The sequence below is a fragment of the Chenopodium quinoa genome, unplaced genomic scaffold (assembly GCF_001683475.1).
Source record: "Chenopodium quinoa cultivar QQ74 unplaced genomic scaffold, ASM168347v1, whole genome shotgun sequence".
In the NCBI taxonomy this organism is placed as follows: Eukaryota; Viridiplantae; Streptophyta; class Magnoliopsida; order Caryophyllales; family Amaranthaceae; genus Chenopodium; species Chenopodium quinoa.
In genome coordinates this window covers 2,548,321-2,575,398 of record NW_018742879.1, presented here as the reverse complement: position 1 = coordinate 2,575,398, position 27,078 = coordinate 2,548,321, and the positions used below count along the sequence as shown (strand labels likewise).

The following is a 27,078-nucleotide window of genomic DNA, read 5'->3' as shown; positions in this document are numbered from 1 at the left end:
AAATATTTGTGGATATCCATTATCCTCCCTGTATCATTCCGGAATATTCTAGATCTAGGGTTTATTGTTATCTAAGCAAACCCTAGTTATATTGTATGTATATATATCCACATTCTATGGAATAATAAAACTGATCTATTCTCTCTTAATCTCTCATATTTTTTTTCCTTATTTTATAACACGTTATCAGCACCATTGCTCTTGGATCTGAAACAATATTATTGATTCATATGATCAAGAGCATTACTGCTTCTCAAAACTACCCAAACTCCAAAACAACTCTCCTCTCCTTCGACACCCTAACTCACTTTCACTCATAGATTAACAGTCCCGCAGTCCGTGACGGCGTGACGCGTAATCAGGTCGTGGCCTCCATGCTCCGTTCTCTGTGCTCAATCGATTAGTTTCTGGGTTTATCTGAGGTCAGAGTTCGACAATATTAAGTTTTGATTTTAAGCAATTTCTAGCATTACCCATTCTCTGTGCTGTTTAATTTGTTTGTTTTAAATTTATGATGTTGCCCTTTTGATTTTAACACCCACTTAATGTTGCTAGTTGCTCTTTAATTGTTGTTGTTTCATGTGTGAAATCGTTATTTTAATTGTTCAACTAGAGTGAAGTGTTGTTCTTGGCATATTGTGTTAGTTTTAGTCCGGAAATTCGAGCTAAGAAACGAGTGGTTGATTGATTATAGTTTATCTGAGGTGGAATATTTGTAAAGAATTGATAACGAAGTTTTGATCATTAATTTTTTTTTTGTTATAATATGGTACTCATCCAAGAATTTATTATATCCAAGAAGTTTTAATCATTAATGCTCTGTAATTTGCTTCGTCTTCTGCTTTCGTCTTTCTTCGCTTATCCTATGTCGCTGGTTTTGCGTTAATCGTCTTGCATAATTTGTGATTGGGATCGGGATCCTGTTTAATCCATTCAATTGGTTTGATGATTTTGGGGTTTTTGATCGTTTTCTTTGTTGATTGTTACTGCTTCTTTTGGATTGATCGGTCTAATATTTGCGGGATATTAGTAATGAGAAAATATTGTATGTTTTATTGGGAGTTTTTATACATTATCGAGAATAATACGGTTAACAAAAATTTTTTTTATAGAATTTTTTGAGAAGTGGATGTATCTTTACAGTGTATTAATTAATAAGCAAGCTTGTCATTGAAATGCTTTGAATCAATCATTGCGTGCAAAGACCTTATTGATACATTACTTTTTATAATCCGATTACATACGTATTTCCACAACTTACTTGTCCCAAAATAACGTTTTTGTTTTTTTTTTTAAGGTTTGTGTTTATTATGGTAAATTAAGGTTCATGTTTTGTTATGATAATTGATTAGTAGACTTAATTATGGTCTCATGAACAATAACCTTCTCAAAGTTCAATACGCAAATCTTGTTATAATTACTTGATTAGGGTATTTTGCTCCCACCAATCGGAATGCGCCACGTGGGCCAATCAGGTCCTGCCAAGTGTCCCCAGTTGGAACTGTCAGGGCTTGCCACGTGGCACACGCTTATTCGTCCACCCTGGACCTATTATGTCATGATACGTGGCATACCCCATGCCTAATGGAGAAACCGGCCACCCAGGCCCAACTTCCGAGGGGAGCCCAATCAGCCCAAGGTTAACCTAAACCTAGGATTGGCACGTTTCCCAAGGTTATAAATACCTCCCTTAATCCTCATTAAGGGGGATTACGCACATTAAACACTCTCACCTAGAGAGACCCAATCATTTTAATTTCCGCATTAATTACTCCTTAATCAAGTACTAACTTGACCGTCGGAGGAGAATCTCCGATCATCCGGAGCATCCGTTTGTTTTGTAGGTACAGGCGTCCGGTTCCAGTCTCGGAATTGTAACTCTCCCACAGGACATCAGAAAACCCCGAAACATTTTGGCGCCGTCTGTGGGGAGAGTACTTCTGAGATGGCATCCACGTCTGTACCGACTCCTGAAGAGAGGCGTCCCCTAGACGACCCTCAAGTTCAGTTGGACCACGATACTGAGAATGAATTTGAAGTTGAAGCTCACACAACTTCAGACGGGACCCTAAGGGCTCGACGCACCCGTCATACCGAAAGGAGGGAACGGGAACATCTTCAAACTGGACCCAGTGATCCAGCCGACGCACCGCCTGTTCAGCAGCAGCCGGCTGATGGGTCTGCTCCCATTACAAGAAACGAACTCATGACCTTCATGAGGGGCTTCAAGGGAGAGATTCAAGAGTTGCTCAACAAGAAGCCTGCTCTGGCCAAGGAGCAGTCGGCTAAGAAACCTTCCACTTCAGGGAAGAGGAAGCCATTTCAAGGGCGAGAGGCGACCCCTCATCCTAACTCTAGGAAGTGGGAGCCGCCCGCCCTTGATTTCACAAAGTACCGCTTTCCTACTCCAGGAAAGAGGAAACCTGTTCGTCATATTCAGGCGGACGGGTCGAAGAAAACATACACAGATGCTCGGTTATTGCTAGAACAGAAGAAGAATGACCGATTGTCAGAGTCGGCCTCTACTTCAAACTTCCAAGACAGTCTGCGCAATACCTCGATGAGGCATACTCAGTCGCATCATGAGAGTCAGTCAGGCGGTACCTCCTGTCAGTCCGGCTTTCATAGTGACCAGGTAGTACCAAACTTAACATTTGTACCGCAACAACAATATTTTTTGCAGCCACCTCTGTTTGGTGGGCATGCAGCAAAGAATGTCCAACCTATGGACTGGCAGCTACGGTTGCTTAGACTTGGGGAACAGCCGTCGGCCTTCTCCAAGGAAATTGCTGAAGCCGCTCAGCCGGCTAAAGTGAAAAATGTATTAGTAGGCGCCTATGACGGCACTACTAACCCAGAAGACCATTTGATGGCATTCACCAACCTGATGTACCTTCAAGGGTTGGATGATCCCACTTGGTGCAAGTGTTTCCCAGCGACTCTCAAAGGAATCGCACAACAATGGTTCGGCAACCTGCCAACTGGTTGTGTGAATAATTTCAGGACGCTTGCTTACTTATTCACCTCCAACTTTGCCATGAACATACCTGCGAAGAAGACGACTCTTGATTTAGGAACGATTCAGCAGGGCGAGAAGGAGGGGCTTCGTTCTTACATCAGGCGGTTTAACCTGATGAGAATACAGATTCAAGGGTTACCGGATGAGGTAGCCTATACTGACTTTTTCAGAGGCCTCAAAGACGGATCTTTGGTCCGAAAGAGGGTGGCGACTCTTCAAGAGGCCTTGATTGAAGCGGAAGCCTATATACAGGCGACTGATCTTTGTAGTACAAAACAGTCGGACGGGAAAAGGTTCGACAAAAAAGAAGGGCGACAGAAACAGTTGTCGAACAAAGATGAGAAGAAAAGAAAAGAGGTCTGGGCGGCTGATTCCTCTAAACAGCCGGCCCAGAAGAAGAAAAAGAATTTAAACCATACTCCCCAAAGTATGCGTTTAACAAGGATAGCCAAGCTACCCTAAAGGAAATCAAGGGACGAATCTCAATTGAGAAGCCGGTCCCCATGAAGGGTTCTGCAAGCAACCGGAACCAAGAAAAATTCTGTGATTACCATAAAGATGTTGGTCATCAAACCAACGAATGCATCAGTCTCATGCGGTATCTGGACCGCCTGGCTGAGCAGGGCGATCTTGACACTTATGTCAAGAAATCTACGGGGAACACTTCCTCGAAAAAGCAGTCGGCCAAAAAGAGTCAACAGGCCGACAGCTCTAATACAGATGATGCAGTCGTCTACACCATTGCAGGCGGCTTCGCAGGAGGCGGTCCCACTATTAGGGGCAACAAAGACAATATCAGGCGGCTAGATGTAAATTCCGTTCACCAAGAACGGCCCTCCAAATATTCATTTCCTGAGATTGTCATCACTGAAGAAGATCTAGGAGGGGTAAGGGGGCCGCATGACGACCCTATCGTTATTGAGTGTAAAGTGGCCAACCAGAAAGTTGGCCGAATCCTTATAGATACTGGAAGCTCCTCAGATCTTATCAGTAGCAAATGTCTGTCAAAATTAAAATATCAGACTGATTGCATACATCCGGCATCCCACCCTTTAGTAGGGTTTGGAGGAGGAGTCGTCCACCCGGTGGGACGAGTGGATTTACCCATCCGCCTGGGTGAAAAAGGGGAGGGACGACACATGGTAGTCCGGTTCCTGGTAGTAGAAGAACTCTCGGCCTACAACATGATTCTGGGACGACCAACCCTGAATAATTCCAAGGCTGTTATAATCCCATCTCTTATGTTGCTCAAGTTTGAGAGGGATAATGGAACAGTCGGGTCCCTAAGGGGAGATCAGAGGATGGCCCGAGAGTGCTATCTCTCGGATATCAAGCCCACTGTTATGACCGCTGGATCAAGTGGTGGAAAAACAGACCTTGACAATGTCAAGGAGAGTGCGCCTGTTCAAGAAGCAGGCGGCAAGAAGAGAAAGGCAGCCCAGACGGGGGCCGCAAGAAAAGATAGAAAATAGCAAACATTGGCCGAAGAGCGGTCGGACGAATTCCGCCCTCAGCCGGCTGGTGAGCATACGGACCTGATCTTAGACGACTCACGTCCTGACCGAACAGTCAAAGTTGGGACGACTGCTCTGAAAGTCCTGGGTGACGATTTGCACAAACTATTGAAAGAATACAAGGACATCTTTGCATTCGAATTCCACGAAATGCCAGGCATTAGTCCTGACCTGGCGGTACATAAACTGGCTGTGGATCCGAAAAAGAAGCCGGTAAGGCAGAAAAAGCGGAACCATGGCGAAGAAAGAAGTCAGGCGGCAGCCGCCGAAGTCAAAAAACTACTTGATGGAGGGTTCATTCGGCAATGTCACTTCCCAGACTGGGTTGCAAATGTGGTGCTTGTTAAAAAGCCGAATGGCACCTGGCGAATGTGTGTAGACTACACAGACTTAAACAAGGCGTGCCCCAAAGACAGTTACCCTCTGCCTAAAATTGATAACCTGGTCGACTTAACAGCCGGCCATGCTTTAATGAGCTTTATGGACGCCTACTCTGGTTTCCATCAAATTCCTTTATGGAAGAAATATCAGGAGAAGACGGCCTTCGTCACTGATCAAGGGTTGTACTGTTACACGGTTATGCCGTTCGGTCTTAAGAATGCCCCGGCCACCTTCCAGCGAATGATAAACACTGTGTTCTTTGACCAAATCGGGAGAAACGTCGAGGCATACATTGATGATATGATTGTCAAGTCTAAGCTTCAGACAGATCATCTGTCGGACCTCCGAGAAACTTTCGCCACACTCAGGCGGCACCATGTCATGCTCAATCCCAAGAAATGTGTATTTGGAGTTGAGTCTGGGAAATTTCTCGGATTCCTTATCAATCAGAGAGGAATAGAGGCGAACCCTGAGAAGGTGCAGGCGGTCATCGACATGCAGTCGCCTCGTACCGTCCGAGAGGTTCAGAAGTTAACAGGTTGTCTGGCGGCCTTGGGAAGATTTCTAAGCCGATCAGGCGACAAATGCTTATACTTCTTCCAGGCCATTAAGAAGAAGGCAAGGTTTGAATGGGGGCCGGATGCTGAGGCGGCCTTCCAGAAATTGAAAGTTCACTTGCATTCCTTGCAAAGGCTGGTCAGCCCTTTGCCCAAAGAAGAACTCTACATGTACCTGGCCGTCTCTGATCATGCGTTAAGCGCTGTTCTTCTTGCTGAAAGAGACGGCTGTCAGCTCCCGGTCTTCTTTGTCAGTCATGTATTGAAAAATGCCGAGTTGAGGTATCCCTTAGTGGAGAAATTTGGTCTTGCACTCTTCATGGCTGTTAAAAAATTGAAGCCCTACTTTTTGGCACATGCAGTCGTCGTGTATACAGATCAACCTATCAAGCGGCCACTGACCAGCATGGAGTTGTCAGGCCGGATGATCAAATGGGCGATAGAAATACAGAGTCTCGAAGTTACTTTCGGGCCTAGAAAAGCAGTGAAGGGGCAAGCCTTTGCTGACTTTATTGTTGAGATGACTCGTCCCCCTGATTCTCGAGATCCAGACCAAGTCTGGAAGGTATATGTGGACGGAAACTCTACTTCAAATGGTTGTGGAGCAGGCGTTATATGTCAGTCGCCAGAAGGCGACAGGTACGAATATGCTCTACGCTTCAGTTTTCAGGCTTCAAACAATGAGGCAGAATATGAAGCTTTACTAGCCGGAATCCGCATGTGCAAGGCGGCAGGGGCACGAAAGATAAACGCCTTTTTCGATTCACAATTGATAGTGAGTCAGTATAATGGCGAATACGAAGCAACCCATCCGGCCATGATCAAGTATTTACAGGCGGTACGACAGGCAGTCGGTTCCCTTGAAGATTTCCATCTGACTCAAGTGCCGAGATCAGAAAACAACCAGGCGGATGCACTTTCAAAATTAGCATCGTCCGCCTCTTGTGATACTCCTCGAACTGTTTTTTGGGAAGTAATGGAGAAGAGAAGCATCGAGGAAGACCCTATTGGAATCCTAGACAGAAGCTCAACCTGGATGGATCCAATCAGGGCATATCTGACAGACGGTACCCTGCCGGATGATCATCACCAGGCGGCAGCGTTGAAAAAACGGGCAGCCAGTTTTCTGATGATAAAGGGAGAACTTTACAAAAGAGGGTACCTTCAACCCTACTTAAAGTGTGTTACTCCAGAAAAGGGGCGAGAGATACTAGACGATCTTGACTCTGGTTACTGTGCTTCCCATATAGGCGGTAGGACGCTTGCTCAACGGGCAAGGCGGCAGGGCTACTTTTGGCCTACTTTAGAAGCAGATGCAATGGAGATGGTGAAAAAATGTGACAAGTGCCAAAGGTTTGGCAAACTAATTCACCGTCCGGCTACTGAACTCACTACCATTCATAGCCCACTACCGTTTGCTAAGTGGGGCATGGATATTCTGGGTCCCTATACACCTGCTACAGGCGGAAGGAGGTACATACTTGTTGCAGTCGACTACTTCACTAAATGGGTGGAGGCGGAGGCTGTAAAGGGAATCAAGACGAAGGATGTAATTTCATTCATCTGGAAAAATGTCATCACTCGGTTCGGGGTTCCCATGTCTATGGTCTTTGATAATGGTCCCAATTTGAGACGCCTGTTCTCAAAAGCTGGTTGGGTGACCAAGGAATTGCACACTACTTTGCATCAGTCGGCCGTCCACAAGCAAACGACCAGGTAGAAGCTTTTAATAAAATCATCTCAGACGGTCTCAAGAAAAAGATTGAACGAGCAGGCGGCCTACGGGCGGATGAATTGCCACATGTCCTCTTGGCCGTTAGGACGACTGAAAAAGAGGCGACTGGAGAAACTCCATTCCTCCTAACTTATGGTGCGGAAGCTGTTCTTCCAATAGAACACTACGAGCCGACTCTTCGAGTAATGCTATATGACGAAGAGGCAAACTGGGAAGCCATGCGCCTGGCATTAGACTGACTCCCAGAAAGGAGGGGCAATGCTGTCTTGCGCCATGAAATTTACCGCTTGAGAATGACTAGATCATACAACAAAAAAGTACACAGGCGTCCACTCAAAGTGGGGGACTTTGTACTTAGAAAAATGGAAGCAGTTGGTAGGGCTAATGAGTCTGGCAAACTAACTCCCAACTGGGAAGGACCCTACCGAATCTATGAAGAGGTCAGGGACGGTACCTACCGTCTAGAAACACCCAACGGCCAAGCGTTGCCTCGAACCTGGAATGTAGATAATATTAAGAAATATTTCTTTTGAATGATGTAAATAGTCGAGGGCTACTTAATAAAAGTTTGATGTTTCATTCAATTCTGTACTAAGAGGGGCATGCCTACTGACAAACAGTCGGCTACTCTCCATGTTTAATTTTCATTTTTTACCTAAGAGGGGCATGCCTACTGACAAACAGTCGGCTACTCTCCATGTTTAATTTTTACTTAAGAGTGGCACGCCGCTTGTTCCACACAACCAGTTACTCTCCCAGAACACAGTTCACCAAGAACTATCAAAGGCTCATGGCTAAAATGATCAGACCAGGAGCCAAGCCAACTGATCCAAATATAAATTCAATTCGACCTGTCCCAACATTATAGCAGGCGTCCGACGACATCCATCCGGATGAAATTCGTCGCAGAGAGCAGCTCCCTTTTGGGTGGAACATTGTTCTATAAAATCATTACACGGCACCTATACGACTGTCTAACCAAGACAACCACGTAGTCATTTCCCGGACAAGGATACCTCTCACTTAACTGACTAATCAGGTCAAACAAGTGTTCGCAGTAACCATCCGTGTCAACCGACCGACTGAACTACTTGGGATAAGAACAGTTGGTATCTTATGAGTTAATAGCCAACAAACATTGGCGAATAAAGGGGAACAACCGGTACCCACCGCTTGATACCTCTACTACTTAGTCACTTGGTGACTAGGTAACAATTATGTTTCCATGGTCACTCCTTAAAAAATTTTACTATGAAGCTAAAAAGGTGTTCATACAGTGCCTGTTCACACTAGATTAAAAGAGGTGAGGAACAGTCGACCTGGACCGACTAGAGTCTCTAGCTTAAAAAACAAAGGCAGGTAGGAAACCACCTTCCTACTTGGTTGAAGGAAATACATTCTTTAAAGTGGCCGACTGATTGCTTAGCCTGGAAATAGACAACCAGTCATCCAGGGGCATAGGTGGCGTGACTAACTATCTCGTACCTGTCCGCAACTATCGGCCATGCAAAACAGTCGGTATAGTGTGCAATTGGATATCAGAATATTCGATACTTAAACAAATTTGAAGCAAAACAAAAATGAAATATTTTGGCATAAAAAGAAGCCGGTCATTAAAGACCGGCCAAATATTCAGAACCCCGGCCCCCTGGCCGGGTAAATAGAAACAAACGGCACGCAGGCCGTGAAAAGAAGACATAAAGCTTAAGAAGGGGGCAGATCTTCAATATTAGCAGCTGCCGCCTGGTCAGCACTCTTTTTGTTGGACTCGGCTTCAGCTGCATCCTTCTTCGATGCATTACCCCCAAGCGGCACAAGTGCCACTACCGGCTCCTCCTCCTCCAACGCCTCGTCCTCAGCAGCCGCCAGGATCTCTTGATTATATCTATCAGAACACTGGCGGTACGTTTTTTCCCAGGAGGAATAATCGGCATTGGGGAAGAGGCAGCCCCAGGTCATGCGCTGGATTTGAGTAGAGTCTTCCATCATCTCCCGGACCAGCTCTTTCTTTTCTTGCTCGGCCTTTTCCGAGAGTTCCTAAGTAAGACTCTTCTCCTGGGTCACCAGGAGTTCCTTAACGTGCGCCAAGGATTTCTCCAAGGTGTCGTATGAGGACATCTTTTGGCGAAGAGGTCTCAGCTCGGCCTTGAGATTGTTGATGGTCGCCTCCAGCTCGCTATTTCTCTTCTGGGCCGCCTCTAACTGAGCCCGGATGGCAGAAGCAGCCTGCGCCTGATAATAAAGAATGTCAATTTTTAGAACCTCATTTTGGGCAATTTGAAACATTGCCTTATCACATTCAGAGGCGGCCATAGATTTTGCAGCCTTTACCTCTTTGTTCTTCCTGTCAAGCGGCTTACGGAGGCCGTTCACTCGGAGCAGGGCCTAAGTAAAAAGGGAACAGGCGTCAGTTTCCAAACAAAAAACAGGCGTCCTGGAATTCAAATACTCAAAAATATGCTAAGTATACCTCAGCAAGGACCCCTGCAATCCCGTATAGGTCAAGGGTGTCGACACCCCTGACCGCCTCCCTTTCAGCTGGAGGAACGACCTTGATCATAGACTTGGCCACCTCGACCAAGTCAGGCTCCTGAGGGCCGGATGCATCAACCATAAACAAACGAGTTAGACCTAGTAAAGAAGGGAGCAAGTCTAAATTCACAAAGACAGCTTCATACTTCTAGGCGGCCCAATTGGAGTTTTAGAAGGAGTGGTCGGCTGTTTCTCAGCCGCCGCATGTTTCCTGGCAGAACCAGGAGAGCTCGCAACAGTCGTCCTCCGGGTCTTGGAGTCCGACTGTTGGGAAGAAGAAGCTCTAGGAGCGCCCGTCTAAAAAAAAAAAAAAAAAAAAAAAACACTCGGTCAGTATATGCATAAACCCAACTCCAAAAAGAGAGTGAAAGGTTCGAAGCTCACCAAGGGTGCCCCCTTGTTGGGGGAGTCGGTTGAAGACTGTTGCATGATGGAGGCCCGCAACATGGCCGCCGCAGTCTTGGAGGCGGTAATTTTGCTCATGGCGTCCGCTGCAAAAACAAATAGCAAAGTTAATAAAAAGTCATAACAGTATTGCATGGAAAAACAGAGTATTCGACAGGCCGGCTACCTCTTGAGCACCGACTGCTGAGGCCACATGCGGCCAAAATGTACTCGTCGTAGAGCCATTTGAAGCTCGGGACGCAGTGCAGGGGTACTTGCTCTCGTACCCCTGAAGTAGAGTCAACCCTAGACTCTACTTTAAAGAGTCCTTTATCTAGGATCTCTTTCTTAGCTTTGGAGGGAACAGGCGGCATGCTGCGGCCGCCTGCAAGAAGAGGCGGATTCCTATTCCACCTGTTGAAGCGCTTGTTCAGCTCTGTGTCTGAACTCTCAATGATAAGGAAGGTGCTTCGCCAGTCCTTCCACTTGTTTGCTTTACCTCTTGTCATGAGGTAGCCTCTGTGGCTTGTCAATTGATACCAGCCGGTACCGCCTGCCTTAGGGGTCCGACTGAGGTAATTCATGTGGGCGAAAGCCTCGAAGTTTGGCTCCACCCCGTGCAGTTCGCACTCGGCCACATAGCCGAGTACGTTGACCTAGGAGTTCGGGGCTAACTGCCATAACCCCAACTCATACCCATCCAAGATCCGCTGAACAGCCGGATGTAGTGGGAAGCGCAGCCCAGCCTTGATTGCCGCCTCGTAGCAGCCAAAGCAGGCGCCATCATAGCTAGTACCAGCCGGCCAGACGACTGTGTCTTCTGGATCCGGCACGAACACTAAAAATCCGGGGCCCATTGTGTGGTTTGCAATAAATCTCCCCACTTTCTCTTGCATGGCCGTGATCCGGCCCCGAGGGACAGTGCAGTAGTAGGGGGTATTTTGCTCTCGGTAAGAGGCGGATGGCTCCGCCCAATTGTCCCCCTTCTCAACTGCGTGAGAAAGCCTCGCCTCTTGTAGGCGACTATTTTTCTCTTCTGTGTCCAGAGAAGCATGGCCAGAAGAGCTAGACTCGGATTCGTCCTCTGACGAGTCCGAAGAGGACGACTCCTCCCCTCTCCTAGAGGGGCCCGCCTCCTCTCCTTTAAAAGGAGCAGGAGAGAATGTAGACTTGTCAACTGTAAAATTGGAAAGGGTCACTTTGACTCCTCCCTCAGAACTGTCGGCTTTCAAGCCGCTCTGGTTCACTTCCACATCTGGCGCCTGGTCAGATGTTTCACTAATCGGCACCCTGTGGGAGGAGCCGTCTGAGTTCGAAATCCTAGCAGTTCTTTTTGTTCTGGCCATCATGTTCTGCATAGACACAGAGACAGTCGGACTTTGTATGAAGGGCAAAGATGGGTCCGGAAAAGGGCAGGCGACACTCCTAGTCCTAGATTCAGCCGTCCCCGGTGACCGGCTGATCACTAACCTAGGTCGTGACGTGTGCTTCCGTGGTGCCATTTCAAAAAAGAATAAAATAAAGAGAAAATTAAGAGTAAGAGAACCGACGGTTACCTGAACGAGTGACGTTGATGGAGTTCTGAAAATCCTTTGCAGTCGGCTTGTCAGAGCAGGCGGTAGGCAGAAAGGGTCCAAAGTGTCAGAGCAAGTTCAGGGGTCCGAATGTTCTCTCAAAAAGTTCTCAAGTGTGAAAATGACTAAAGTCAACACTCCCTTATATAGGCGAAGTGAGAAGGCGAAGGGTCACTTCCAAAATTCAAAATTTGGGCGGGAGAATCTCTCGGCCTTTCGCCGAGTGACACCTGTAGCAGGCCGTCGCCTGTTACAGTGCAACACCTGTCACAGGTAACACGTGACCAGTCACGTGCCACCTGTGAGGGGCAAATGATTAGGGGATTTTGCTCCCACCAATCGGAATGCGCCACGTGGGCCAATCAGGTCCTGCCAAGTGTCCCCCAGTTGGAACTGTCAGGGCTTTCCACGTGGCACACGCTTATTCGTCCACCCTGGACCTATTATGTCATGACACGTGGCGTACCCCATGCCTAATGGAGAAACCGGCCACCCAGGCCCAACTTCCGAGGGGAGCCCAATCAGCCCAAGGTTAACCTAAACCTAGGATTGTCACGTTTCCCAAGGTTATAAATACCTCCCTTAATCCTCATTAAGGGGGATTACGCACATTAAACACTCTCACCTAGAGAGACCCAATCACTTTAATTTCCGCATTAATTACTCCTTAATCAAGTACTAACTTGACCGTCGGAGGCGGATCTCCGATCATCCGGAGCATCCGTTTGTTTTGCAGGTACAGGCGTCCGGTTCCAGTCTCGGAATTGTAACTCTCCCGCAGGACATCAGAAAACCCCGAAACATTACTTACTTGAAATTAGTTATCTTAATTGAAACTTGGAGTATATATATTTATTATACCATCTTAGTTCCTAATTTATAATATTGTTTTATATATCAGTGAATCATGTCAAACCTTGCAAAACTCAAATTTGTTGCTCTTGATTTTACTGGAAACAACTATCTGTCTTGGGTGTTAGATGCTGAAATACACTTAGATGCAAAGGGACTTGGTGATACTATTAAAGAAAACAATACTGCAACAAGCCAAGATAAGGCTAAAGATATGATATTCCTTCGCCATCACCTTCATGAAGGCCTTAAGACTGAATACTTGACTATGAAAGACCCACAAGTCCTTTGGAGTAATTTAAAGGACAGGTATGACCACCAGAAAACTGTGATATTACCAAAGGCTCGTTATGACTGGTTACATTTAAGATTACAAGACTTTAAGTCTGTGAGTGAATACAACTCAGCCATGTTTAGAATTACATCACAATTGAAATTATGTGGAGAGAAAATCACGGATGCAGAAATGTTAGAAAAAACATACTCTACTTTTCATGCAAACAATGTTGTCCTGCAGACACAATACCGTGAAAAGGGTTTTACAAAATATTCTGAATTGATATCTTGTCTCCTTGTGGCCGAGCAAAATAATGAACTATTAATGAAAAATCATGAATCACGCCCAACTGGCTCTACTCCATTCCCTGAAGCGAATGCGACATCCCATAGTGGGAAAGAGAAAAGGCTAGAGATCACGCCATCAGTCGTGGTCGAGGTCGTGGACGAGGTCGTGGTCGCGGCCGCGGACGTGGACATGATCGTGGTCGAGGTGGTCATTTTAGAAACTCATACTCTCACCAGAAGTGGGACAATAAAGATGGAAATAAGAATGAGAAGGATAAATATGAAAACATATGCTACCGTTGTGGAGGAAAAGGCCATTGGTCTCGTGTGTGTCGCACACCAAAACATCTAGTAGACCTTTATCAACAATCAATTAAACAGAAAGGAAAGAAAGTAGAAACAAATTTGGTGTATGAGGATGGCGAAGGTGATTTTGATTACGGTGATAAAACTCACCTGGAAGCAGCTGATTTCTTTCCTAATTCTGAAGAAAATAATTGAATAAATTATGATACATTGGCGAATAAACACTATTAATTAGCTTGCATTTATTTTAGAATTTTATCGTAGTACTGTGATTTTATGCTTTATGGGACATTTGTTTTTGGATATTTTTATGTTTCGGATATTTCATTATTATTATTATCAGTCATTTATTAATTTAAGTTATTTGGTTTAGTGAATCTTATTTTAGTTCCTTTAATTCTATTAGAATATTAATTTGAGAATTTTTAGTATAAAGGTTCATATAATTGGGCAAGAGGAACGAATATGAGTCTTATAAGAATTATTTTACTTTGCTATACATACATTGATAAAAGAATTTGTGACTTAAAAGGTGCAAGAGATTTAAAGGTAGTTGGATTAATTTAATGCCCCCACATGCAAGGATTAGGGGGAGATAGTATTTATATCATTATTTTATGTAATCCTTGCACATAAATAATAAAATATATTGATGGTCAGTTTGGTACATACATTAACTTAAATATTAATGTTTTAATTAATAAAAGTGGTCACATGTTAATTAATATATTTCAAAATGATACCATCCTGAAGATGGATATGAATAGATGTCATTAGCTATATACCTTTATAAGTTGCTAATGAACCTAAAGCACGCCTGAAGCGTGGTATCCGTAGCCGAGCCCAATAGATTCCAAAGATAAGAATATTCAAACAGGAAAAGAGCAATTATTGACAATAGTAAATTTGAGGAAGTAATACGTTTTGATAGACCTTTATAAGAGATTAAATTTAGTAAAATGGATATGTACCATGATTATATAGAGTACTATAGAAGAGTATAGAATTATCCAACAAGCTTAGCATGTATCAAGATTATAGTCAAAGCTCTAGCAGAGTATAAAATTTTGGATCAAGTATTAGTTGATTGTCTTGCCAATTATATAAAGAAACACATTTTGGTGTTCTAATATCACATCATATTATGTCTCATAAAGTGATCACCTGGAAAACTAACCGTAATATAAATTTAGATAAATGATTGGATGTGATAATTAAATTAGGCCATCCGGGTTCAATAAATACCCGTTATAGAAACCTGAAGTTTCATTTGATAATGTGCTGACACTCTCTCAATGTTAGATATATGAAGTGAATTGAATGGCAAGACATAACATTGAGATTGAACTATATTTGGATTCTGATTTTCAATAATTTGTGTTGAAGAAAATTTCAAGAGATAATATATTCGTTCTGAATAAATTTTCATACGAATAATAGGTGACTAGAAGTTCACCAGAATAACTTATATGTTATCACATGTTGGTGACCAAAAGCTCACCAAATACAAGTTGTATGAGAAAATTCTGAATATTTAATTAGTATCATACTATCAAGGTTTCTAGTGATCTAGAAGATCATCACCTAGTAGAATTACAATCAAGTTTATATTTGTATAATAATTCTTTTGATTGGGGATATTATATGTCAGCACATAAGAAGTTGGAAAAGAAAGAAAAACGTACAACTGCACGACACATGTCTCCCCATTGACATTGATCTCCAGAAGAGAACATATTATAGAAAGTGTAACAATAAATACACATGCAGTGTAAAGTTAATGAAGAAATGATTCTTCATTGAAATTGTTCTCTAGAAGAGATAAAACTTGTTTAATACAAATCTTCTGAGATAATTATTTTGATTGTGATCCTCCCGATGAAAAGAATTTTAATTTATATACTAAGTTGGTATAGAATTAGACGCCCCTATAAATGAGATATTTTACCAACTTAGGGGGAGAAGAATTAGCAAAAGTTGGAAAAATCGGAAAATATAATTGATGATCCCGATAAGGTAGTTTGAAAAGTTATATGCCAACTTTTGTCTATATATTATCAAGATATGTTGCACATTTATGATTTGATTTGTATTTAGTTATGACTCATGTTGCATAGCGTTGAAGATACTTTTTTGGTCATATTATGTGTATACATTGAGATAAAATCTTGCCAATTATACTTGAATCACTACACCTGAAGTGTAAGTTGTATGATCGGTTCCAAAATAAAAATATCTTTAATGGATATGATATATGGCAAGATAGTGCAGTTAACACTAATAGCGTAATAATATATAAATACCATAGAGTATGAAATACCCTAAAAGTGGTATAGATATCTGAATTATTACAATAGATTGCCTATGATGTAAGAAAGTTATGATGGTACCAATAAGAAAAGTATTTAGATATCATAGTAAAATAGCATGCGAAATGTACGTTAAAGGAATATTATGATACCGGTATACAAGGGAACCGATAAATAATATGCATATGTATGATAGAATGGACTAGTGAATAAGGGATCTGAAATATATATGTCCATTTTGATGTCGACATAATGATAATGATCAAAAGTTTATCATGGACTAGAAGTCCAATGTAATATGGATTTTTAAATCCACACTGTACAGTGTCTTGCATTATTTTGAGTCCTATGCATGTTTATATGCATAATTCATAGGTTAACGGATTGTTCATTACATATGTTAGTAGTTGTTAGATGCATTACTTATTGTATATTTTGCTTAATATGTTATCATGTTTTATATATCTCATATTGCATGCATTAGTTTCTATACAATATTTGTGGTGTATGTGCATGTTCATTCAAAGTATAGTAAGGCATATTTACAACTTTGATGGAAAATTAGAAAGACATATTTATATTCCAACGGGCTTATAATATGATGAAATTAAATATGACGTTGATCTAATATTATTTATGAATCATGTAAGAGAAGTTCCCGAAGAACGTATATGCAACGTATTTATAGCCCTACAAATTTTATATCTTGAATATTGCAATTATTATCAAACTCTTGAAAAGTCTATGTGACTACATCATTGACTTCTCAACCTGAAGTTTGAGCATATGAAAGTTAGTGAGATTTGCTTTTGTATTTGCAAGAGAGCTATCGTGTCAATTATGAAACGTCTAAGGAATATCAATGGAATACTTATGCGTGAGAATGTTTTCTTATGGTCCAGAAGAACCATGATTAGCGTATCTAATTACATGTGTTATATTATAATTCAGATGAGATTGAAGAACGACATTAATAATATCAAGTTTTGTCATCAAATTATTATTAATGAATGTTTGATCAAATAATGATCATCGATTTCTATTATTCACGACCTCCAGAAGAAGGCCTAACCGCATAAGTTTAACTTTTAAAATAACTTTATTCAAACAGAGGTTTGGAATGATGTAGAGATAAATACATGTATGGTGAAATGAAGACACTTCACATGTTCACTTGAAGACTTGAAGATGCAATTTCAGTTTAGGAGGATCGAAGACCAATGAATGATATTTTACTACATATTAGAAGATATCCATATATATTGGATTCATGGTTGCGGCACTAGAAGATCTCAGGTTATGTATTCATCAGGGGGAGAAAATACGCGCTGCACTCTTTTTCCCTTGACCATGGTTTTGTCCCACATTGGGTTTTCCTGGTAAGGTTTTTAATGAGGCAGCATCTCGAGCGTATTACGAAGAATGTTGTACTCTTTTTCCTTCATTAGGTTTTTTTTTTATCCCACAGGGTTTTTCCTAATAAGGTTTTAATGAGGCACACTCTTCGATAATGGACATCCAAGGGGGAGTGTTATGAAATATTTGTGGATATCCATTATCCTCCCTGTATCATTCCGGAATATTCTAGATTTAGGGTTTATTGTTATCTAAGCAAACCCTAGTTATATTGTATGTATATATATCCACATTCTATGGAATAATAAAACTGATGTATTCTCTCTTAATCTCTCATATTTTTTTTCCTTATTTTATAACATTTTCAATATTTTTCAAGAATTTACACCATGCATGGATATTATATTGTAGAATTTTTTTTGGGATAAGGCAAGCTTTCACATTTCACTTTCGAGCATATGGATGTAAATACATAAAATAGAGCATTGAATTAGACATCTTGTACCTTTAACCTTAAAATATGGTAGTTTATTTTCGTTTGTAGCCTCAAAAGTTGTTGTAACGGCTTAATTAATAAAAGCCATATTTTAAGTTATAGTTCTTATCCTGTAGGTTGTAAACTCTGATTTTATGAATGCATTTGCTCTTGTCAAAAAAAAAAAAAAAAAAACCTTAAAATATGGTAGTTGAATTTTTTTGCATAAAAGATTTTAATTAAAAATTGGAGTAAACACCTACTTGTAATATATAGATAGATAGATATGTACAATGTTTTTTGTTTTTTTTTTTTTTTTTTTTTTTTTTTTTTTTTTGAAATAGAGAAGAACGTGGTACATTTAGGGTATTATTATTATTTTTTAATTGCTAGATGTACATTTGTTATAATTTTTTAACAAAATACGTAGAACGTACATTGTGGCTATTAATTTTTTAAAAAAAAATAAAAAAAAAATGTACAGTTAACAAATTTAAACATGGTTTAATTTGTGGGCAGTTTGTCTTTTTTTTTAATGATAAATAAATGATTTAATATCTTTTATTTTATTGTGGGTAGTTATGAAACGACAATTTTTTTTAATAATAGTTTATTTTTGTGGGTAGCTACGATGGGATAGATTTTTTTTTATTACACTTAATTTTAAATTGTGGGATAAAAAATTGTATTTTTTAACATGTAAAAGGGTATTTTGGGAAAAGCAAAATTTATCAACCAAGAGCTCCTTTCTCTTTATATAATAGATAGATAGATGATTAAAAAGAAGATTGGATAATCAAGCTCATGAGGTCATTGGTTACATGATACGATGAACATGACTTATGGTTTAATTTAATGGTTAGTTAAAGGATTTACTATAATATATACCGAATCAAATACTAGGTGTGATTATGGTCGTTGACAAAAAAAAAAAAAAAAAAAAAAAAAAAAAAAAAAAAAAAAAAAAAAAAATCCCGTTGTTAAGGTCAGAAAAAACACATTTTACTAAGAAAAAGGGACAAAAATGGATAGATATATAGATGAAAAAGAAAATTGGATAATCAAGCTCATGAGGTCATTGATTACATGATACGATGAACATGACTTATGGTTTAATTTAATGGTTGGTTAAAGGATATACTATAATATATACCGAATCAAATACTAGGTGTGATTATGGTCGTTGACACAACAACAACAACAACAAAAAAAAAAAAAAAAAAAAAAAAAAAAAAACCATTAATTCCCATTGTTAAGCTCAGAAAAAACACATTTTACTAAGAAAAAAGGACAAAAATGGAGGGAGAAAACCAAGTAAAGGTATATGGAATGTGGGCTAGTACATTCTCAAAAAGGGTGGAATTAGCCTTAAAATTAAAGGCATCTCTTATGAGTATGTTGAAGAGGATCTCCAAAATAAAAGTCAGGCCTTGCTTGAGTACAACCCGGTACATAAAAAGGTTCCCGTTCTTGTTCACAATGGTAAGCCTCTTGCTGAATCTCTCGTCATACTAGAGTACATCGACGAGGCATGGCCAAATCATGCCCCGAGGCTTCTGCCTGTTGACCCGTATGAACGAGCTATGGTTCGATTTTGGGCCAATTACCTGCATAACCAGGTATGTGTTAGTGTTACCAGTCTTAGTATCATACCACTATATTTGGGACTATATTTGAATAATATAGCAAGTCATTTAAATAATTGTTAAAGTTTGCGTAAAAATTCTACCGTGATCTTACAAAATTATAAATCACATATCAACATTTGATATTTTGTAGATGCTGGAAAGTCTAAGAAATCTGTTCATATGCAATGAAGAAGCACGTGAAAAGGCCCTTAGTGAATTGCATGAATACATGACATTAATGGAGAAAGAAATGATCAATTTCTTCCCAAAAGATGCATCTTCAATCAAGCAAGAATGCCTAGGACTTCTAGACATTCAACTGATAGCAATATTCGGCGCATACAAAGCTCAAGAAGAAGTGCTCAGCAAGACGGTATTAGACCAAGAAAAACATCCTCTCATTTATTCATGGGTGAGTGCACTTATGAACTTGCCTGTGGTACAAGGAAACACCCCTTCTCATGACAAATTGGTGGCTTTGCTTCAATTGTTTGTTAAGAATAATCAAGCAAGCACTTTAGTTAAGCATAGAGTGTAATAATAATTGTTTGTGTTATTTGCTATTGTCAAAAAAAAAAAAAAAAAAGTTCTTGTTATACTTTGTTTTGACTAGTTTTGTGTAATATATGTTTGTCTATTTGAGTAACAACGAATGATCGATCAGTTTGTTGTACTTTGGCTATGAATAGTAAGCTTAATGATCAATTAGGATTGTTAATTCTTTATGTGTGGTTGATAGCAGAGGTTTGGTGATTAAGATATCTAAGGCTTAGGCTTTTTATACTTAGCTTAGCTTCCATCTGTTACTTAAATTATAATAGTTTAACTAACACTTTTATAAGCACCGAGGCAAGTCAGAGAAAATAGACCCCCAAATCATATTTCTGTGTCTTTTCTCCTGACCAGGTGGGAGGCCAACGCCCCATAGAAACTATCTACCTGAGACTGTCCCTTGGCCCGTATGTCCTGACCGTTGGCGCATTTGAATTCTTTACCACGTATAGGGGGATGTTCAGTACCGATTCTTATATATAGTACTGTTCTAGGCCCTAGCAAAGGATTTTAAATTGGCGCTAGAGCCCCTATCAACTTACACCTAAAATTTTCATTTTTCATCATTAATACGGAATACGGTACTTATACATTGACATACAAAAAGTATACAATTGAAATGAATCCAACAATAGACATCTTATATTTAATACTCTAATCATCAGTTTTTCATGGTACGTATCAAGAGTCATTGTAACAAAATATTCACGTGTTCAAATTTTAATTTGTGAACCCATCATATCAAAAAACCACCTATTTGTTGGTTGAATTCGTTTGTCCCTTAACAAAGAACACTGGCTCTCCAACTTCCTCACTTATCTCTTCTCCTATGATGATACACAAGAGATACGATCATGAATTTCGTTAGCATTCTTTGGAGCATTTGGCTCACAAGAAACAATGCTATTTTTAAGAACAAAATAGCAACACCGGACTCAATTTTATCACCAGCTTTGTCTATGGAAGAAAAGATGGGCTCAACTGCTCAAGGGAGACACATCAGACCCGGAAATAAATTTAAGAAGACGGAGCTAGGAGTGTGAGAGGACATGGAAGAGCTGAATGGGACCTTGAATGCTTTAAGCTTTGATCAGTGGCTCAGGGGGGACAGCTGCCCCCCCAATTCCAAAAAAAATAAGTTTTTTTTATAAATATTTTTAAAAAAGCTATAATAAAAAAATAATACTTGTATATATTATATATCAAAGATAAGTTTGGTTTGGTGGTTGGGCTTGTATTGTGAGGGTTATTCTCTTGGTCCTAGGTTCAAACCCTCATGGTATTTTTTCTTGTGACTTTTTGTCGAATTTATTGATAATGGATACAACGCGAAGAGAGAAATAAAACAAGTGGTGGGGCAAATAAAGACGTACATCATAAATTTTAACTGTTTTTTAATTAAATAAGTAATGAGATGTAAAGTAGCAGAGACCCATATCCTTGCCCTACAGCAAGAAAGGCAACTAGTTTGTATCTCCCGTATTATTTTGCTTATTTGATTGTAAAACAGAAAAAAAAAATTCACAACCTTACCTAATCAATGACCCCATATAGAAAATACGATAGAGATTGGATATAACTAATGAATACATAAATGTAAGTGTGAGTAATGTTTGTCCCACATTGAAAAAACAATCAAAATATTTTCAGTTTACTACCCAAGTGGGCTACTCCTATTGCCAATTGGTTTTATGATGGATCTCGCTTTGCGCTTTGATTTGTAGTCTTTCGGGCTTCCATCATTTCTGTTATCTCTTATTCGTTATAACAAATTGGTATCAGAGTTAGGTATCATCTGGTCGCACCATCTGATAGAGGGACCGATTCACCTTATTGAATGGTCAATCATATATTTTACACATGCCCTAGAAACTTCTATACAAAACGGATACAAGCTCATATGAACAAGTTTTCGGATATCTCATACAATTCTAGGATCCTACTTATGTACAAAGATGCACAAGACATCCCTAACTATATTGTGTACTTGTGCATGAGTTTGTATTAGTGAGTCCCATGTTGAAAATCTTATTGCACTATTGTGTTCTGTGGCCCAAAAACAATAGACCCCAAGGTTTACTTCATTCAAAGACTACTTGGTTTTTCAATGGCGCATTATTATGCATGTCATTGTCATATAGGTGGTAGCCCATGAGCCGGGCACCCCTTAGGCTACAATGTTGCCCTGTAACTAGTGAGTAGTGACCCATGTGACGCTAACAAACAAGGAGGAGGTATGAGTCATGAAAATACCCAAGAAGTTGCTAGCCATTTTGGAGAGGCCAATTGCTAGTTAAAAACAATTATATACTTATACATATATAAACTATATATAAAATTATTTGTTCAAAGGCCAAACAGATAGGGACATGTAGATGACTAATTAGGTTAATTGATTAAGTTTTAAGAGGTGGTACTTATAATTAAATATCAAACCCTGTAGCTCTCTTTACACCTAAAATAGTTGGGGACATCACAACCTTGTGTAAACATATGATTTCATGACCTTGATTTTAATTTTATCTTACGGGTTAGAAAAAATTATAAAAAAAAAAAGAAAAAAAAAATACTCCTTATGGTTTACTCCGTGTATTTTATTTTGTTTTGTTTGAAAAGAGGCATGGCCAATATGATGGAAATGACTCGAATATTATTTAATGATTAATCGACAAAGAGCACAACTCATATTCGGTAGAGGACATAAAAGAGAAACAATAATTCTATTACGCTGTTAGCAGTATTTAGTTAGAAACAAACTACAAGTATATAATAAGCAAACTCTTCTAATCTTGACTTTTTGATGACAACATCACAACAAATCTGGAGGGTTAGTTAGTTAATTAATTAATTAATAGTAGCAATCAATTGAACATAGCTGAGAGTATTATATACTTGTATTATTAGATTCCACGGTGACTATGTTCTATTTTATACTACGTATCAAAATAGAATTTTTTTTACTATGTATCAATAGAATTTTTTTTAATACTACATGTTTGGGTCCAATTTAGTCCAATTGAGCCTAGGCATTAAATGATCCAATTAAAAGCCCAAGGTCAAGGTTCAACTCTCCAATTGTGCTAAAGTCAAAGGTCAGCCCTCAAAGCAAGCCAATTGGGCTAAGGCCCAACCTCTTCATGTATGAAGAGGTATAAAAGCCATCAATATTCATACATTCAGATATTGATTCACAGATTCACATATTCTCATAGATTCCCATACATTCTCATATATTCAAGCAAAGCCTCAAGCAACTAATTCTCTTGCATAGTGTTCTCTTTCTACACATTGTACTGACTTTAGCATCGGAGGGGCCTTCCTCGGCAACACCCCCGAGGCTAGTTTACGGGTGTTTACTGTGCAGGAAACCTTCGGCCCAACATAACTTGGACCGAATCCAGTCTTCTCCGTTTCAGCGGACCTTCGGCAAGGTCCCATTGTTTTCACCCGAAACAATTTGGCGCCGTCTGTGGGGAGGACTTTCAAAAATCTTTAAGCCAAATTTCTAACCAAGATCATCTTGCAATTATCTTAGTATCAATGGCTAAGAACCGCAAGAGCAAAAGCCTCCGTCAAAGAGCGGGCGAAAAGCCTAAAACCCCCACACCATCACCCTCGCCGGACCGGAACTCTCCCAAGGGTGCCAGCTCGGGGGGAGGATCATACAAGGAGGATTCCCTTTCTCCCGTAATTCGTGACTCTCATTATAGGCCGAGTCACTCTCGGTCTAGCAGGGGTGAGTCCGATCATAGGACACATTCAGTGCCCCAAAGCCAACCATCGGCTGTGCGCCCTCATTCCCATACTCGGCCGAGGACCCCTTTGACGGGGCCCAGCTCGGAAGAGGTGGCAAGAGCACTGGCAGTGCTCATGGAGGCGATGAGGGCACAAAATATGCCACCACCTCGTGATCGAACTCCTCCGCATACCCAGCATCAGCGGAGGAAGTTAGACCATGATGGTGGGAAGCTTCCTTCCTTTCGGGAACTGGAAGAGTGGGAAGAGGATTCCTGGAAAAATGAAAAAGAGAGGAAAAAGAACCCTCAATTTTTAAAAGGATCCTCATCCTCAAGACCAGAAACGCATAAGAGCAGCAGCTCAGCTTCTCGGCCAGAATCTACTCACCGAGAACCTGAGACTGTTTGCCGAAGCGTCCTTGACCGACTCGGCGGCAAGGAACCGAGCGTGCGCAGTCGCCTCTCGTTCCCTGCAGCCGAGGCCCAGACTTCCCAGCCAGGGAAGAAAACCACTCCTACCTCTCTAAGAGGGCGGAGCGCGGTCCCTTCGGCCAGGAACAAGGGCAAGGCCGTTATGCTACCCGCCAGTTCACCATTCGAGCAATGGATACTGGAAGAGCGCGTACCCACGGTTAAAATACCGTCGCACATCACATATGACGGGACCTCGGATCCGAAGGATCACGTGGCCTCGTATGAGACTCATATGCATCTTTGCCCCAGATCCGAAGCGACTTGGTGCAAATATTTCCCAACCACTCTCAAGGGGGTCGCGCAAGCGTGGATCTCCAAGGGAGTAAGGCAAGGCTCCATAACAGGGTGGGATGATCTGTCCTCCAAGTTCAGGAGCAAGTTTTCCACGGCAAACCGCCGAGAGAAGACTACTGCAGAGCTCATGAGTCTACAACAGGGGGAAACCGAAAGCCTCCGAGACTATCTGACCCGTTTCAGTAACGAGTCATCCAGCGTCTCTCAGCTGGACCAGGGGCTAGCCGTTTTTGCAATGCAGAATGGCCTTCAGCCCGGAAAGTTCCTAGATTTCATGGTCATGCATACCCCGCAGACCTTGGAGGAAGCTCTGAATGCCTCGGACAAGTTCATCCGAGCCGAAGAATGGAACAAAGCGAAAACCCAACCTCAATTTGGGGGAGGGAAACAAAGACAAATACCCTTGTCTGAAGGCCAAGGCCATAAGGCAAAGGGAAAGTCAAAGGCCTCGGAGCAATCTTTGGCCAGCGACCCAAAGAAGGAAAGATTTGCCTCATACACATGCAGATACGAGTCCTACACTCCGCTCTCTCTTCCACGCGCCAAAATTTACAGCGTGACGAAGGAGGAGCAGAGTTACCGAAAGCCGAGACCACTCCCAGAGTGGTATCAGCGAAAAAATAAAAATCAGTGGTGCGAGTTCCACGAGTCTTCGGGACACAACACTGAGGAGTGTATCCAACTGAAGGACCAGATAGAGGACATGGTCCGGAAGGGATACTTGAAAAAATACATCGCGGATCACCGCGAGAAAAAAGAATCCGAGAAGTCAGCAAAGGACTCTCGGCAAGACCTCGACTTCCCCCGGAAGAACAGTAAAAAGCCGGAGGGGAAATTCCCTCCGATCAATGTTATCTCGGGAGGAATATACTCTCGGAGGGAGCACAAGTGACACCTTAGAGCTTTGACTCACCAGGTGAATAACGCTGACATTCAATCTCCCCAGTCGCCGGTGCCGAACATGACGTTCACAGCCGCCGACTGCCAGGGGATAGCGTTCCCTCACGAGGATCCGTTGGTGATCATCGCCACGGTGGCCAACCACGACGTCAGTAAGGTCCTTATTGACGGTGGCAGCGGAGCAAACATTCTGTTCCGAAAGGCCTACAATCAAATCAAGCTGAAGCCCAAGCATCTTACGCCGGTACCCTACCCGGTATCCGGGTTCAACGGGGCTTCAACTTATCCAGATGGGAAGGTGACACTTCCTGTCACCATCGGCTGCGATGAGGCAGCCAGGAACGTCATGATTGAATTTTTGGTAATTGACGCTCCTTCAGTGTACAACGTGATTTTGGGGAGACCCATAATTCATGAGATCCAAGGGGTCGTCTCAACTTATCATCAGCTGATGATTTACGTCTCAGACGCCGGCTTCCCCGAAAGGATACAGGGCAACCAAAAGGACGCCCGAAGGTGCAACTACCTCAAACCATCCAATAGTCGCCCAGATGACAAGGATGAGGAGGAGAAAGAAAAAGAAAGAGAGCCGAGCACAAAAAAGCCGAAAGGCCTAAGTGCTTCGGCCCAAGGATCTGTACCCAGAGGTAAAGGGCCCGAAAGGGAAAAGGCTAGCTCTTCAGCTGAGCCGCAAGACTCAGAGAGCCAGCCGAAGAACAAAAAGACTGGGACACCTGCCGACATTGGCAACAGGCCAGATTATGAAGAGTCCAGTCCATCAGCAATGGACATGGACCAACAGACTGAAATAGTTGAGTTGGCCGAAGGAGACGTTGAGAAATGTGTAACAATCGGGATGGACCTTGATCCGAACACCCGTTGTGAACTTATTCAGCTCCTTCGGGACAACAGAGATGTGTTTGCTTTCTCGACAGCTGATATGCCCGGGATAAGTTCAGACCTCATCTCCCATAAGCTTAATGTTGACCCGACGTGTCGACCAGTTAAGCAAAAGAAGCGGAATTACTCCGCCAATAAGAACCGAGACATCGCAGCCGAGGTCAAAAAATTGTTGGAGGCAGGATTCATCGAACCTTGCCAATATCCAGAATGGCTGGCAAATGTGGTGATGGTTCAGAAGCCCAATGGTACCTGGAGGATGTGCGTTGACTTCACGGACCTAAATAAGGCTTGTCCAAAGGATTTCTATCCCTTGTCGAGGATCGATCAGCTAGTCGATTCGACAAGTGGCCATGCCTTGCTTAGTTTCATGGACGCATTCTCGGGGTATCATCAAATCTTTATGCACCCCGACGATCGAGCAAAGACAGCATTCGTCACGAACGCTGGGGTGTACAATTACAAAATGATGCCCTTCGGATTGAAAAATGCGGGGGCAACCTATCAAAGGCTGGTGGATCAAGTTTTCGCCGATCAAAAGGGCCGAAACATGGAAGTCTATGTTGACGATTCGATCGTCAAAAGCAAAAAACCAGAGGACCATGTAAATGACCTGGCTGAAACTTTCGCCACCTTGAGAAAGCATCAAATGAAGCTGAATCCGAAGAAGTGTGTCTTCAGCGTGAAGTCAGGGAAATTCCTTGGGTTCATAGTCAGCAAAAGGGGGATTGATGCCAATCCCTCTAAAGTCAAAGCGGCGCTCGACCTTCCTGAGCCGAAAACGAAGCGGGATGTTCAGCGGCTCACCGGAAGAATGGCAGCCCTCTCGAGGTTCATTTCCAGAGCTTCGGATAAGGGGTTACCTTTCTTCAAAGCCCTGAAACTCCCGAAAACAAAAGAGCTCGTTTGGGAGGAAGAGCAAAAAGACGCCTTTAAACAGCTTCGGGAGCATCTGGCTCAACTCCCAACGCTGGCTAGCCCAGCTGAAGAAGAAACTTTGTACCTATATGTGGCCGTTAGCCCAGCCACCATCAG

General features: G+C 41.8%; 1 pseudogene; it reads left to right on the top strand.

Moving 5' to 3' along the window:
* The first annotated feature begins 18,189 nt into the window (after positions 1–18,189).
* On the top strand, positions 18,190–20,263 carry LOC110726463 (annotated as a pseudogene).
* The last annotated feature ends 6,815 nt before the right edge of the window (positions 20,264–27,078 follow it).